Source organism: Nelumbo lutea, chromosome 2 (assembly GCF_056320005.1).
Source record: "Nelumbo lutea isolate HS-2025 chromosome 2, American lotus-T2T, whole genome shotgun sequence".
In the NCBI taxonomy this organism is placed as follows: Eukaryota; Viridiplantae; Streptophyta; class Magnoliopsida; order Proteales; family Nelumbonaceae; genus Nelumbo; species Nelumbo lutea.
In genome coordinates this window covers 39,263,424-39,279,201 of record NC_142685.1, presented here as the reverse complement: position 1 = coordinate 39,279,201, position 15,778 = coordinate 39,263,424, and the positions used below count along the sequence as shown (strand labels likewise).

Below are 15,778 nucleotides of genomic sequence, written 5' to 3'. Positions count from 1 at the left end.
CATATAACTTTTATATTGCCTATGGACGAAATCATCTCTACAACTTGATCAATCATCAATATCAATTGTCTTAAATGGCTTTCAGGATTTATTTAAAATCCAAACAATCCTAAGACAAAATTACTGGGAGTGGGGATATGAGACATCACGATGGGAGAGAGTGCCCCTAAAGAAACCTTCAAAAACCCCTACTTTTAGCAGTTTTGGCAGGTAATGGCTATTCTCAATCCCCTATCATTGATATTCCATTGAAAGTTCAAAGTTCCTTCTATCAAATGGAGGGAACTTCACATGAGGAGATTGAAAAATCATTCTTACCACTTCGTTTTTTGCGTGGTAGGCAAGTGTGCATACAAATGACCATTTCTCGCAGAGATGAGAGAATTTTTGGTTGGTGCTTTCAACATTAAATCTTTTATGATTATGGCATCTTAAGACTTATGCCATGTTTTGGGGGCAATTGGCTGAGAGAGGCAATTTATATCAAGGAGTTCCTCTTCAGGTTGCTAAACCGGATGTCAAGCATGGAGTTGGGATGGGAACCTTCATTGCTCCCGTCTAGTTCACACTTCCACAACTCCCCATTGACCTCTCTACAATGATTGATTTATGCGTTATATTACATTGGTTGCTAGACAAATTCTCAGAGTGATCAAGCAACATCAAGACTTACGAAAATGACAGCAACCAAAGTATGTATTGAAGTTGATTTATTGAAGGAAAACCCTCGTCATGTATGGGTTGGTTTGGGGAAGAAAGGTTTTTGGTAGAAGATTGTTTATGAGACAAAAAAAAAAAAAAAAAAGAAGAGGAGAAGGGGGTTTTAAATGATAAATTGTAGAAGCACATAAATCTAGGCGTGTCAATGGTATTCAAAAATTCGATTTTGAATTTGATATTCGATATAATCAAATCAATTTCGGATAATTCAAATTTTTAATCGGTCGAATTCGGATATCCTATTCATGTCGAATAGTTAATCGGATTCGAATTCGGATATGACCTGATTTAATTCAATAAATATCCGATTTCGACCGATTATTTAATTCCTATATATAATATATAAAATATTTTATATAATTTATATATAGTAATTAAGTTATATAAATAATTTATATGTTTATATACTTTATACCAATAAAATATTTATTTTATATATTTATTAATTATCTAAAATAATTAATTAATCAAATTCGAATCGAATATTCGAATATTTAATCGGATTTGAATTCGGATATTAATTTTCGATATTTGTCGGATATCAAATCGAATTCGGATATCAAATTTTCTAATCAAATTCAAAATTGGATATTACTTGATCCGATTCGAATTCGATCCATTTTCACCCCTACATGAATCCCTTGATCCCTAAACCTCCTTTGATTAAAAAAGTGTTGCGAGCAACTGATGTTGTTACACAAGGTATAGATATAAGGAAAAAACTATCAACAAGTCCCTACAGTTCGGATGATGGAGAGCGATCAAGGAACAATCCTTGATTTCAAGATGGTTGAGGCTAAAAATGAATCCACGGGGGAAGGAGTAAGCAAGATAACTTTGCAACCCTAGTAGTGGAGTCAACCCCTGTTATGGATAACCAATTGATTAGGCCTTAGGGGTCTACATAATTAAGATTCATCTATGCAAGTCTCTAAATAGAAAGTTCACATCAATGCCCCACAATACATCCCAACCTTGTATTGAGAACATCTCCTGTATTTGTCATTGGGAGATGTTTCCAATACGAGTCTAGCTTGGGTCAGGGCAAAGCCCGTTTCAACAGACTTTACAGCCTTAGGTTGGGAATATCTCCATAATTAGGTGATTTATTTCATGGGAGATATTCCTAATGCAAAGTTGCAAGGGACTGCTCGAACAGTGCAATCACCAATTTTCCCTGACAGAAGTCGAACTCTTCTAATACAAGGTCGGGATGTGCTGTGGACACCCCCTTGTGGGGCGCTGATGTGAACTCCTGAATAGATGTCTAATATGGAACAAGATGACGAAACTATTGGTGCTTGATGAAAAGCCCAAATGGAATTTGAGAATGGGTAGGAAGATCAAGAAAAGGAAAGTGCTCATGTTGGCAAAGTTATGGTGGAAAGAATGTTAGATATGACTGGAACTTTGAACATTATCCATGAGGATGTTTCAACGAAAATCCTTGAAACAGGAGGCATGAGAAAAGTGCGGTGATAGACTGAAACTTGTTTTCCTATTCTGATTATCAATGGTGGTGGGATAATATGGTGATTGGAATTAGTGAAAATATGCAAGATGTTTTTAGTAGAGCTTGTCAATGTAGATTTCAAAGTGTTCTTGAAATAAGGCCAACATTGAATACTAGATATGTAGCCACTCTTGTGCGAAAATATAATTAGTGGAAATAAAAAAGGAAAAAGAATTCTAAATCTAATAAAGCCTAGGAGACGAGTCAAACGACTCAACCAAAAGCAATTGGAAGATTGACAAGAATAAAGGCTATCATCCCCATTATTACTCTTAATTCTTAGAAGTTTGTTTTGTTTTTGGTATTATTTGTAGAGTTTTTTCTCCTTGTTTAGTTTTAAGGCCCTATTTGCTTTTCGGTAAGTTATTCATCCGGGTAAATACATTTACCTGGGTAAGTGTATTTACCCATGTTCTTTTATTTCTCATGTAAATAAGGCAATGACTATTTTAACCATAAAAATTCATTATTAAAAAGGGCATTTTTGTTTCATTCAAGTGTTGGCAACTTTCCCCAAAGTTATTTATCCACCTAAGAAATGGGTATCATTTACTTGGGTAAGTGGTACCTAGGAAAATAAACTTTTCCTGTTCCCACATAAATCTGAAAAAAGAACATGGAATTATTGGTCAATGAGAATCAAAATCCCATTGACCAACTTTCCCCCTCTCAAAATCCATAAAAAGAATGCCCCCTTAGGATTAGATCTTATGCTCATCCTCTCTTTCATGTTCATTAATAAAGCTTTCTTTTTCTGTGAAATAAACCAACAAAAAACAAAAAAAAAAAAAAACTTGCAGTTTCCTATAAAACTATAGATAAAGGTTGCTATCTAACTAGGACTCTTACAGAAGCTATAGTTACAACAAAACTAATAAATGTTATAGTGACAATCATAAACACCACAATAAGATCACTATGATTGCTGCCATAATCCAATAGCGGTGCTGTTGGTTTCTTTTAAACTATAGTGCAAATTTGTTTAAACCACAAAAACTTGAATCCCTAAATTCTCTACTAAGCATTACTTGTTTCACTCATACTATCAAGTGAAACTTGCACATAAATTTGCAATAAAAAAATAATATATTATAAAAACAACAAATTGCATCTGGTGTATATTTTTTATATGTCAACATGTTTAAAATTTATTTGAAATTTCATTTCCTTTATACATTTAACCCGGTATATAAAAATTTGATCCAACTTACCTCCATTAGCACATATAATGCATATGAGACATCGAAATGGTTATGAACTGGCCACTCAAACTAAACTGATTCATCTCGATCCAAACCACAGAGATCTTAATTGATTGAGACCAACTAAATTAAGCAAATATGATCCAACATAACAAACCATGTGATATGGTCCAGGTATATCACATAGGCCTAAGCCCACTACAGTCAAGAGTCTTCTTGGGCCTTACTAGGTATTATCGGCATTCTATTATGGGGTATAGTGCTATGACAGCCCCACTAATAGAATTACTTAAAAGGAATGATTTTAATTGGTCGAAAGCAATAGAAGAAGCCTTCACCACTCCTCCAATATTGTTTTCGCCTGATTTGTCCAAGCCTTTTGTGGTGGAATCTGATGCTTTTAGAAGGAGTTTACATCTTCGCCCCACAACGCCCAACAGCATATCCCCGCCGTGTATTATGAACATCTCCCGATGATAGTACTACTCCTGAGAAAGAGTTAATGGTGGTGGTCCTGGAATCAGTAAAGTTCTTTCTCTATAGGCCCAAAGTAAGTCTACCTATGAGAAAGAGTTAATGGCGGTGGTCCTAGTTGTGCAGAAGTGGAGAGGATATTTGTTGGGCTAAGCCTTTACCATTGTTACTGATCAACAAAGTGTGAGGCATCTAGTAGAACAAACTGTTCTAAATGAGCTCCAACAAAAGTGGTTCTATAAATTGTTGGCTTTGATTTTACAAAAGAATACAGTGCAGACCCATCAAACTTAATTGTTGATGCCTTGTCCAGGAAGCATGAATTCCTTCATCTTTCAACCTCTAAACCCACTTATCCATGGATAAGCTAAGGGAAGAAGTTTCTAATGATGCTAGTCTCATTAGAATCCAAAACCAGATTTCCAAGGAAGGATATTCTCTACATGGCCATTCTCTTGGCAATGGGATTCTTATGCGTAAGGGTAGAATGGTCTTATCGGCCACTTCACTCCATATTCTGGCCATATTTTTCTTTTCATCTGAAAGTTTGCACATGCATTAAGTGTGCAACCCGCGACCCGGTGGCTGAGTCGAACGAGTCAATGATTAAACCACCCATATCAGATGGTTTTGACCAAGTCAATGGTTTCTGACTAAACGGTGGATTTTCAATAGAATCAAACTTGGAATCATGACCAGGTGATGGTTCAAATGGTTCAACCAGTCAGGTCAACAACGAGTTGAAAACACTGGATGAAAGAAAAAAGTAAGAACATTGGAGGGAGTAGAGGAAATTATTCTCCAAATCTTGCAAACAAGTTAAATAGGAATAAAGGGGAGGAGGGTGAAGATGGAGAAGAGGAACAAATGACCATACCTAATAGAATTTCGGTTATTAGTTCAAAAGCCATCCAAAAAAATGATGATGGATGCAAGGGTAGGGGAATGGGAACATTAACTAGTGATAACTATAGGGAAGGAGGTTACAAATTAGAGCAAAATCTTGAGCTCAATGGTGAAGAATTTAGGTCTTGATGATGATGCCACTAAATGGGTTTTATGACTATGGAAACAAACAAAGAATTGATCCTAGTCCAAAAATGAACCCCGTTGTGTAATGAGAAAATAGTAGCATATGGTAGTTTCATGTTTAAGATGGTAGGGCTCCCATTCCATCTTTGGGATGAGCTAACCACTGAGAAAATAATGAAATCCCTAGAAGGAGTTCTTGAGGACCTCAATCTGAGAGGCATACAGGCTACAAAGGTCAAGATCACCGGGGTCGAACCAGAGGATGTGCTTTGTTCAATTGAAGTCTTCTCAGATGGTGTTTGGAGTCAAATATGGCTTCTTTTAGAATTTGAAGTGTCATGGTGGAGAGAGATTACCAAGGTTAAAGATGATGATGACATGGTGAGATGGCTACATGTGGCAAGCAAGGAAATGAGGAAAAAGAATCAGGTCAGGGAAAATTTTTTAAGTGAACAGTCAAAATTTGAGAGTCAAACGGTAAAATTGCCTATTATAAAAATAAATTCAATTTTTTTTTCAATTAAAATGAAATAGAGCGGGCAAAATCACTTATGTTAATGTGGGTAGAAGTGGTGGTTGTCTTGATTTAAGAAAGAGACAGACATAAGTAGAAGGAATTGGAGCTTATAGACGATAGCAATCGTCTCTCTTCATCTCATGTTAGGAGCTTTGACATAGGTGAACTGAGGGGAAAGAGATTAGAGGGAGGGGAAATGCCAAAAAAATCCTGTAATGGGTACCTTAGCCAAATTCATTAGAAAACAGTGCCTTCCTTTCTTCAACCGATCACCCAAATCCAAGATATTTGAGGGATCAATTGGAAGAAAGAGAGAAAGAAGACTAAGGATAGGTTGCCTTTAGTGTAGAGGAAGATAAGGATGGGATGACTCAAGTAATACGATTGACATAAGAAGTGTTGGAGAAGAATCTATACATGAAAACGAAGGAGGAACAATGAACTTAGGGCTATTGTTTCTTGGAGATGGCAATGAAGATAAGAAAAAGTTACATTGGATTCGACTAACAAGGGAGTGGATGCACTTGTTGTACTACTACTGCATGATAAGGTTTCTGGGGATGAAAATCATAATCTAGTCAAAGAACGATCAATACCAAATATGGTGTCAAGTATACATAGTTACTGGAGAGATTAATTACAAGTGATAGATTGGTTGAAAGGACTAAGAATTGATTGTTTTATGGTTGTACTAGATAAGGTTAATGGCCAAATTTCAAGCAGAATTTCAATTTGAATATGAGAACTGGATTCTCGAGTTTTGGAGAATCACATTCTCCAATGATCGATATAGCACTAATATGAACTAGATTTAAATTCCCAAAATAAATTGAGCATACCTGATATAAAGTCTACAAATTACAGGTTCCATAGTGGTTGTTTACACCCAAATTGCATACCATAATTGGCCTCCCAACTGAATATGGCATAGTTGAAGTTGGAGGTCAATCCTACAACTAGTCTCCAATTGAATTCAATCTCCAACAACCTTGGATGTATGCAACTATGAGAACCACTTTAATTATAATGTTTTTTCACCAAAAACACAATAGAAAATATTGGAAAAATAGTGTGTTCCTTAGTTGTTTTAAGTTAGGGTTTATGGGAAGCAAGAGAAAAGAGAAGGATAGAAAGAGAGTAACTAGAATAGTGTAGGTCAAACTCTCCCTCTTGTCTCTATATATAAACATATTAGATAATTGGAAATTGATCTATGTTTATTGTTTCTTACAAACACTCACTAACCATACTTAGGTCTAACCCTAGCAGCTAAGAGAAGTTGTTCCATAATTTTTGTAGTACACTACTATCAATGTTATTAGGATAACTCCCCAAGTTTATTCAATCATTGAGAGCTTTCTAAACTAATACAAGTCTTATAAATGTCTAGTTTAAGGAGTAAGTCACAATATACCAAATTAAACATAAAATAGTAATGAATTGATTTTATCAATATATAAAACTCAATATGCATCAATCTGGTAGGAGCTAAGGGCATATACAACTAACTGATGTTGTTTGATCCAAGGTGTTTTGAACCAAAATCGTAGTTAGATAATCCTACCAACTTTCGAAGCCGAAGTGGAAGGATGAAGCTGTGTAGCAAGATTTGAAATAAGAAAGTGATCAAAGGCCTGAGGATTCGTTCCCTGGGTAGGCACTCTGACGCTCAAGCCAGTAACAGAAGGTGAGTGGTCGGGCCAAGCAGTTAAGGCAACATACCGATCCGAATAAAGGTAGAGTAATAGTATGAAGGCTGAAGAGTTAAAAGTCCCTTACCTTGAGCGAGGGTTACCTATTTATAGCCGAGGATCCGTGTCCTATTCGGATGAGGCTTCCGGGGTTGTTCGCCTAGGTCTTCAGGATAAGTCCTAATCCCCGGTGGAACTATCCTCCTTATCCATACGAGGTTCTCCTTTCTTGGTCAAGCTTATCCATCTTACATGGTGCCAACGTGGCTGAAGTGATAAGACAGTCACAGACGTGACATGTGGCACCCGGGGCCAGCTCGACCATAACCCAAACACTAACAACTTTCATTTGTGCTTAGGTCCAACTGGGTATAAGTCTCAATTGCATATTGTTCACATGCCCATCAAATACTTTTAGTGTTAGTGGCTTAGTCAATGTGTCTGCCACATTATCTATTTATGCTATATTCTGAAATTGGATGTCTTCTCCCTCAACACTATCTTATAAGATATGATATTTCCTCTAAATATGCTTAGATTTTGTGGCTTTTGTGACTTAAGTGTTCGCAGACAATAGCGGAATGGGCAACATACTATAAGGTATAACTCCTAACTCTTGAATGAATTCTTTCACCCAAACTGTTACCTTGGCATCTTCACCTACGACAGTGTACTCAACCTCAATTATGGAATATATTTGTGGACATTTGCTACTTTTTCAACTGACAACTTAAGATCCCAACAAAAAGATGTACATGTAGACATTTTATTTTCTAGATATGATATGAAATTGACATCTGTATACCTAATCATTTATAGTGAAGTACCATCAAAGACAACATAGATTTTTGTTCTTCTCAGATACTTTAATATGTTTTTTGCAATTGTCTAGTGTTCTTGTCCTAAGTTGTATTAGTATTTACTCACAATACTAATAGCTTATACAATGTTAGGTTGAATGCACAACATTACATGCATGATGCTCGCTATGATTAATGCATAGGGAACATTTTTCATGTCTTGCATCTCCTCATGGCTCTTAGGTGATATTCCTTTGTCAATGTAAGTAAATTGTAACAATCCAATAATATTATTCGATCATTGCTTTCCGAGGAAGGGGATAGTTACTTTTGTCTCTCATTTAAGTTTGGAGTAGTCCCTAGTTGATATAATTGTTTTTTCTTGAGTTGGTGCTGGTGACATCTTTGCCCTTAATTTATGTTCTTTCTTTCATGTTCCTATTGTTATTGTAATTTTTACATTGTCCATTAATTGACTTCATATTTTGAGCATCCATCACTTTTCTTCCCTAAAAGTGGCTTTTACAAGTCATTTCTACTGTATTTTGGTTTCAAACAATTTTTCGATATCTCGCCTTTTGCATTATGTCCCTTATTAATACATTGCTTTTTCCCTTTTGATTAGTCACTTCAAAATATCCCTAGTAATTTGTAATATGAAGAATTGTTATTTTTTCAATTAATCATATAATGTCTTTAAGTCCGTCGTGGCAAATAAATCATTAACTTTCAATTAATCATCTAAATCTCCAAGTCTCTCATGACACCAAAGCCTCTCACAACCTTAAAGTCCCTTATGGTGAAAAAATCATCAACTTTTCAATTAATTATATTATTTTTTGTCCACCATGGCATAGAAATCAATGTTTGTTCATTTAATCATGTTAGTATCAAAAGTCCCTTATGATATTAAAGGTTCTTATAGTGAAAAAATCATCGATGTTTTTGTTAATCATATAAGTTCTAAAGTCCCTTGTGGCATTCAAGTCTCCTGCCCTATGGCATAGAAATTAGTGTTTGTTCATTTAATAATGTCAATGTTAAAAGTCTCTTATGGAATCCAAAATCCCTTGTAGTAAAGAAATCATCAATGTTTCATTTAATCGTATTAGTTATAAAATCCCCCATGACATTAAAACCTCATGCCCTATAGCATAAAAATCATTGTTTGTTTATTTAACCATGTCATTATCAAAAGTCTGTTACGGTATCAAAGTGCCATATGGTGAAGAAATTATCAATGTTTCAATTAATCGTATCAATTATAAAGTCTTTATGGCACTAAAATTTCTTGTCCTGTCTAATATGAAATAATGTTTGTTTATTTAATCATTTCGCTCATGGCATCAAAGTTCCTTAGACGAAGAAATCATTAATATTTCATTTGATCATATTAGTTCCAAAGCTCCTTGAAGCATCAAAGTCTCTAGCCTTATGTCATAGAAATTAGTGTTTGTTCATTTTATCATATCGATTTTAAAGTCCTTCATGACATTAGAGTTGTGTGCCTTATGGCAATGAATTCAATGTTTTTTCATTTAATCATCTTATTTTTAAAGCCCTTCGTAATAACAAAGTCAATTAAATTTTTAATTAATTGTTTTAAAGTCCCTTATGGCATCAAAGTCTCTTGTGTTAGAGAGTCCTATTTTATTTTTTAATTAATTTTCATCTTTTCAAATTTCTTCGCAACATTAAAGTCCTTAGTGGCAATAATTTTCTCCAAGAAATCATATTACATTAAAGATTAAAAAACATAAAAAGTATATAAAAGAAACAACAAAAAAGAAAAAAAGGAAAGAAGAAAAAATAACAAAAAGTGCCAATAAAAAGCTTGGCAGCATGTCCTTTCCCATCCCCTAACTTGTGGTAGCATGTTTAGAAACTTTGATCATTCCCACTATCTCGTTGACCTTTCAAATTTCCTCATCATCTCCAAGGAGCACAAATGAGAATCACAGTTTAATGCATCATATTTATCATGTGTCAACATTGCAAGGCTACTACCACACACTTGAAAGCACAACATTTTGCATAGTCAATTGACTTGTTTATTGCTTCGTCAAAGTTTTCAAATGTAGATTGCTCTTGCATTGAAGGATGCTTTTAACCTATCAAGCCCGACTTAATAATATATTGTATTAATAAATATATATTTTATATAATAAAAAAACATATATATATATATATATATATATATATATATATATATATAATATTTTTCTTCTCTTTTTTCAAGTAATAATGAAACTTTTCATTTTAGGTTTTGAGGTCTTTTAGTATTAATAAAACAACTTTTAATTGAATTAAAAAGGAAAAGTCAAAATTTTTTCAAATTTCTAGTCGGGCTTGGACTCCGACCTGAACATTTTCTGTTAATGTAAAGGTAAAGCCCGGCCTAAACCCGGCCCGTGAACAGGTCTAATCCCATCTCACTGACTACATTAGACTCTTATCACTAATTCTAAAAGCTCGTTCTCAAGCAATCTGCAACATTTCACAGCAAAAATTCAACATTTGTTCTAAATACCAGTATGTCTGTACAACTAATTAGAGGATACAGAAACCTTAAACAGGTGTTGGGTGGGTTGAATGAATATGAGTTCAAGTTACAATAGTAAATCCTCGTTCGTCTAGTTTTTGAGCGGATGCTTCTAAAAGAGAAGGGAGAAAAAAGAATGAATGTAAAGGGAAGAAAGAAGGAGCAGCCTCTCATGGGAAGTAAAACATCACTTGATTAGTTGATGCTAATGGTAACCGCTAACCTGTGCATGAAGCTTTTCAGTCTCCCTGACCATGAATTCAACCAAATAGCCTTGGAACCCCTCCATGGAGAACACATTATTATCATACATATCAGCATTATTACAATAATGAGCTCTTTCCAAAAGGCTAAATATAATGAATGCTAGTTTCTTGATGAATGAAAGAATGTCTTATGCTATCCAACGTTAAGCTTTCACTCTCGTCTATCAGGTTCTTCCTCTCCAATCTACATAAAGAGAGGGGTTAACATCGGAATGTGGTTGAATAGGTATTCTAAATACAGATTCCGATTAAACCCAACAGATGTATAGAACATACAGATACACATTGTGGTTTTTGTATTCATGTGATGTTTCAACCTAATTAATTAATTTGGTAAGATTTGGTTGGTACCTCATGCTCAGGTGTTCAATTTCAAAAGTAGGAATTCTTGTGAATTCATGGACTTGTGTACATTTTCTTTCATGTCTTACTATTCAACATATTGATGAATATGTTGTGAACCTCAAGCTCATTATTATTATTATTATTATTGTGGTTTTTGTTTGTTATGTGTTTTTCTTTTCATTTTTTTTTATATTCTCATTTGTTTGTGGTTTTTGTTTTTCATTTTTTCATATTCTCTCCATATATGCACCGGTTGTCAATGCATGTATTTGTTGAAAATATACAATAAATGGATCGTTTTTGAGGGTTTTTTTTAATGGGGAATCAAATGGCAACAACAGGAGTCCAATTCCGATTCCTGATTAAACCAAATAAGCATCAGGAATATGTGATTTCGATTCCAGTCTTGTCCGCAAACCAAACAAACTTAAAGCTTTCCCAAGGGTTAATCTACTCATACCTCTGATTCCCCTAATTTGAATACATTTGATTTGATTAAACTCCGTCAATTCATGCAGAGCCCATTGTAGCTCAAAATTTCTTCATCTGCTTTGTCATTAGACAAAGATTCTATTATAAGCTCTTCCATGGGTCGAAATGCTCGTACCTCAAATTCCTTTGATCCAAGTAATATTGGACCAATCAGACTCCTTTTTTGCATCCAAAACACACAAAATCCCCACCCTATCAATTTTCACCCAAGAATACTTTTGTTTTTCCTCTCAACCAATCTGATTGGCTATATACACAAAACCACTCTCCACCCATTCACTCGTTAGCCCAAAATTCTCCTCCATATGATAGAAACCGGTTTGACCTCATTTAGTCTCAAATTGACTAAAATCTCCTCAAAACGGAAATACCAAAATGCCTCGGGTGTCCTAAGTATGGGGCTAAGTCTCTTTTCATTCCTCTGATCTCAATCCTTCACTCTCTTTCCCATCTCCATCTCTCTCTCTCTCTCCTCGCTCTATTCTCTCCCACTCTTCTTCGCGTCCCTTCTCTCTCTATTCTTCTAAGAGTGACAATACCCGGTTTTTTTTCTTCTTCAAGCGGTTTTCCTCTACAGGGGAAGGGCATCAAATCAGCTTCGACTCAAGCATTATCACGCCCAGAGGTAATGGTTTCTAACACTCTCAGTTTAAACCACTGATTTGAAGGCATATGATCTCTAAGATTCATGGCATTAGATTGAAACTGGTTTTGAAAAATATTGTTTTCTATCATTTGGTATATGAAACCTTTCTTTTTTCAGCATTTCCCTCCCCCATCTCATTTGCAATCCTCTCATTAAATGCGTTAGACATGCTTGTTTTTTGTTTTTTTTTTTAAAGAAATTAGAGTCGTCGAGCTTCCGATGGTCGATTTTAATACCTGAGTTTCATTGGTAGGTGATCTTTGCGAGCCCGGATCTCCTGCCCACGAGAACCCTGCCCACGTCTACCCACAACACACTACCCCCGTGAATTGGGAACATCTCTCCCTGCATAATACTATGCAGAGGATGAGATGTTATCCATGTGTTGCTGTGATAGACGTGGGGAGGAGATCCGGACTCGATCTTTGCTTGATTAATGTTGATGTAGTGCTTCGGGAGGGGTAAAAAAGTGGGACAAAATAACAAAATGAATAAAAAAAAAAACATATATGCTAGTAATGACAACAATGAGAATGCTAGGTGAAAAAAAGAGAAAAAAATAGTAATACAAGAGGAAGTTGTAGGTTGGTGACGCGTGGAGGGGATAAACTTAACCTCATCATCTCGACGTTGTTCTGATTTAGAGTAAAAAAAAAAAAAGAAAAAAGTGAAGAGAAGAAGAAAAATAAAAAGACAGCTAGGAAGGTTTCAAGCTGTTACTGGACCCCACTTCTTGGTTCTGCAAAACTGAATTTTGATGGCAGCAGCATGGGCAACCCAGGGCCCTTCGGTATTGGGGGAGTCATGAGGGATGAAAAAGGGAATGTGATAGCCATGTTTTCTGGGCCAATTGGAATAGGAAACTCTATGACGGCTGAGATTTTAGCAGCTTTGGAAGGGATTCAAAGGGCTAAGGACTTGCACATAAACAAGCTGATCATAGAAGGAGACTCTGAGACTGTAATCAACTGGTTAAAAGAAGACAACTCAAGATTATGGAGAAACAGCAATGAAAAGAGGAAATTTAAATGGTTGATCAAGATATGGAAGTTCAATGCACATGGATAAACAGAAGTGCAAATTCTTTTGTAGATGGCTTAGCTAGACAAGGGGTGAATAGGAGCTTTGTTTTTTGGGTGTCTAGTGACAGTTTTGGGGATTGAAGCTATTTTAGCTCCCTTTCTATGTATTTTCAATCTTTAACCAATTAATGAAATCTCTGTTATTGATAAAAAAAGAAAAACAAAAAGAGTCTAGAAGGAGATTTCCCCCACGTTTTTATTAGGCCATTTATTTAGATTGAGGAAGAGAGTTTTTTCCTTTGTGGGTTCAGTGGTTGATTTGTAAAAAAGTAATAAAAAGTATGATAATGTATAACAAAATAAAAAATATATAAAGGCGGGGAAATAAGAAATAAAAAAATAATAACATATGACAAAACAAACAAAAAAAATAGAATAAATAAATAATAGTAGATAAGTGAGTTATTCTCACTTTATTTCCTTACTATTCGTTTTTTTGTTATTTTATTAAGTGCTACGTATTTGTGCTTGTGCTTCTTTGGAACCCCATGTGGGCCCCACCTATTAGAAGTGGGAGAGGAATGCTTAACCCCTTCCCTCTCCCATCCGAGTCTTACTCGGACTGGTTCAATTGGTGCCTTGGGTTTGGAGTCACTATCAAGCTAAAAGTAATTTTGAACTCAACTCTTGTATGTCTCATCACCTCCAAGTCTTTCAAATGATGGGTGGCGACTCCAAATCAGCCTAAGTTAGCTGTTTTTCGATGCTTATGAATGGGTATTGGGGTGTGTTAGAACTTGCCATTCTTTTGTTTTGGTTAATGGGACGATGGTGGATTTCTTTTTGGCCTTGAGGAGTATAAGACAAGGAGACCCCCTCTCTCTCCATTCTTGTTTACCTTTGTAGTAGATGTCCTAGGAAGACTAATTTCTAGAGCTTATTCTACAAATTTAGTAAGAGGATAGAGAGTGGGTAGGGAATGGGTACCAATTACTAACTTGCAATTTGTAGATGATATGGTACTTGTGGAGGTGGTGATTCGAGTTGGATTAGGAACTTGAAACTTATTGTACAACTTTTTGAGCACATGTCCAACTTAAAGGTGAATTTCGAAAAAAATTTGTATAATTGGAATCAATATGGAGGAGGATGAGGTAGTAGAGTGTGTAGGTATCTATATCTTTTGGATATTGGTGTCCATATGGCCTTTGAATTATTTTGGAATGCCCCTAGGAGGTAACCCCAAGAAAGGAGATTTTTAGAATCAGTTGTAGAAAGATTTGAAAAGAGACTTTGTTCTTGGAAGAGGAATTATCTATTCTTTGGAGGGAGAGTTACAATAATTAGGTCCGCCTTAGCCAATTTGTCTGTCTATTTTTTGTTAGTGTTTAAAATTTTAGTGGTGCTAGAAAGTTGGAGAAATTAATGACAGATTTTCTTTGGGAACTAGGGGAGGAGAAAAAGAACCATAGGGTGAGATGAGAATTGGTAAGTAAGTAGAAGTAAGAAGTTTGGAGGCCTTGGCCTTGGGAATATTCAAAAGAGGAATTTGGTCCTCTTGGGGAAGTAGTTATGGAGATTTCCTTAGAGAAGGAAAAGTTGTGGGCTAAGGTAGCAGGTAATATTCATAGGTGTTGCAGATAATGGATGGGATGCTGGAATTCTGGCTAGGACTACAAGAACTTCATCGTGGAAAGCCATCCAAGCTATTTTGCCTCTATTTTTATGATGGATCAGGTATGATTTGCATTCCGATGACCACTTATTAATCTTTTGTCATTTTTCCAAATGTATTTGAAAGCCATCCAAGCTATTTTGCCTCTATTTTTCATTTTTGTGATAGATCAGGTATGATTTGCATTCCAATTACTAGGGCTGCAAGTCGGGCCAGGTTAGGTCAGGTTGAGGCCAACCCTAGTCCAACCCTAAGTTCTAAACCCCCAACCCTAACCTTAACCCAACCCAACCTTCAACCCGATCTACCCAACCCTAACCCTAACCGGCTAACCCTCACTAATAAATCATATATTTTATTAGTATTTGTTTGTTGATGTTTTTATTGGTTCTTTTAGTACAATATCGGAAAAATAAGTGTTTGAAATGATTATAGTTTACTATGAGTTATGACTTATGATAGATCTTTTATAGGCATCAAACATTAGAGAGGAGATAAAGAATAAAATATTCAAAAAACATAAAATATGCTATTAAGGTTTTAGTCTTTTCATTTAGGATTAGCTGAAGTGATTATCTTAAAAGAAAGACATGCTAGTATGTAGTGAGGACTATACAACTATCGTATATCTAAAAAATCAATGTATGATATATAATATATAACATATATTTATATATGACTCATACTATAGAGTCGGGTTCGGGTTGCCCAAGGGGTCAACCCTAACCCAACCTGAAATAAAGTCGGGTTCATGAATTTCAATTCTAACCCTAACTCGAGCATCAACCCGACCCAACCCAACCCGACTTTTTCTGGTTGAGTTAGGGTTGGCTTCGGGCCA

General features: G+C 35.5%; 1 protein-coding gene across 5 annotated transcripts in view; it reads left to right on the top strand.

The window, feature by feature from the left end:
* Window positions 1-11,584: 11,584 nt before the first annotated feature.
* The window catches only part of LOC148870000 (Peptidase C13 family), a 47,708-nt gene continuing 43,514 nt past the window's right edge, over window positions 11,585-15,778 (top strand). For 2 of the 5 annotated variants that reach the window (XM_088969356.1, XM_088969355.1), the window contains exon 1: window positions 11,998-12,219. The gene's annotated coding sequence lies outside the window, so the exon portion shown is untranslated. Of the gene's footprint in view, window positions 12,220-15,778 lie in introns of all 5 variants that reach the window. The other 3 variants (XM_088969357.1, XM_088969354.1, XM_088969358.1) reach the window with 3 other exon arrangements.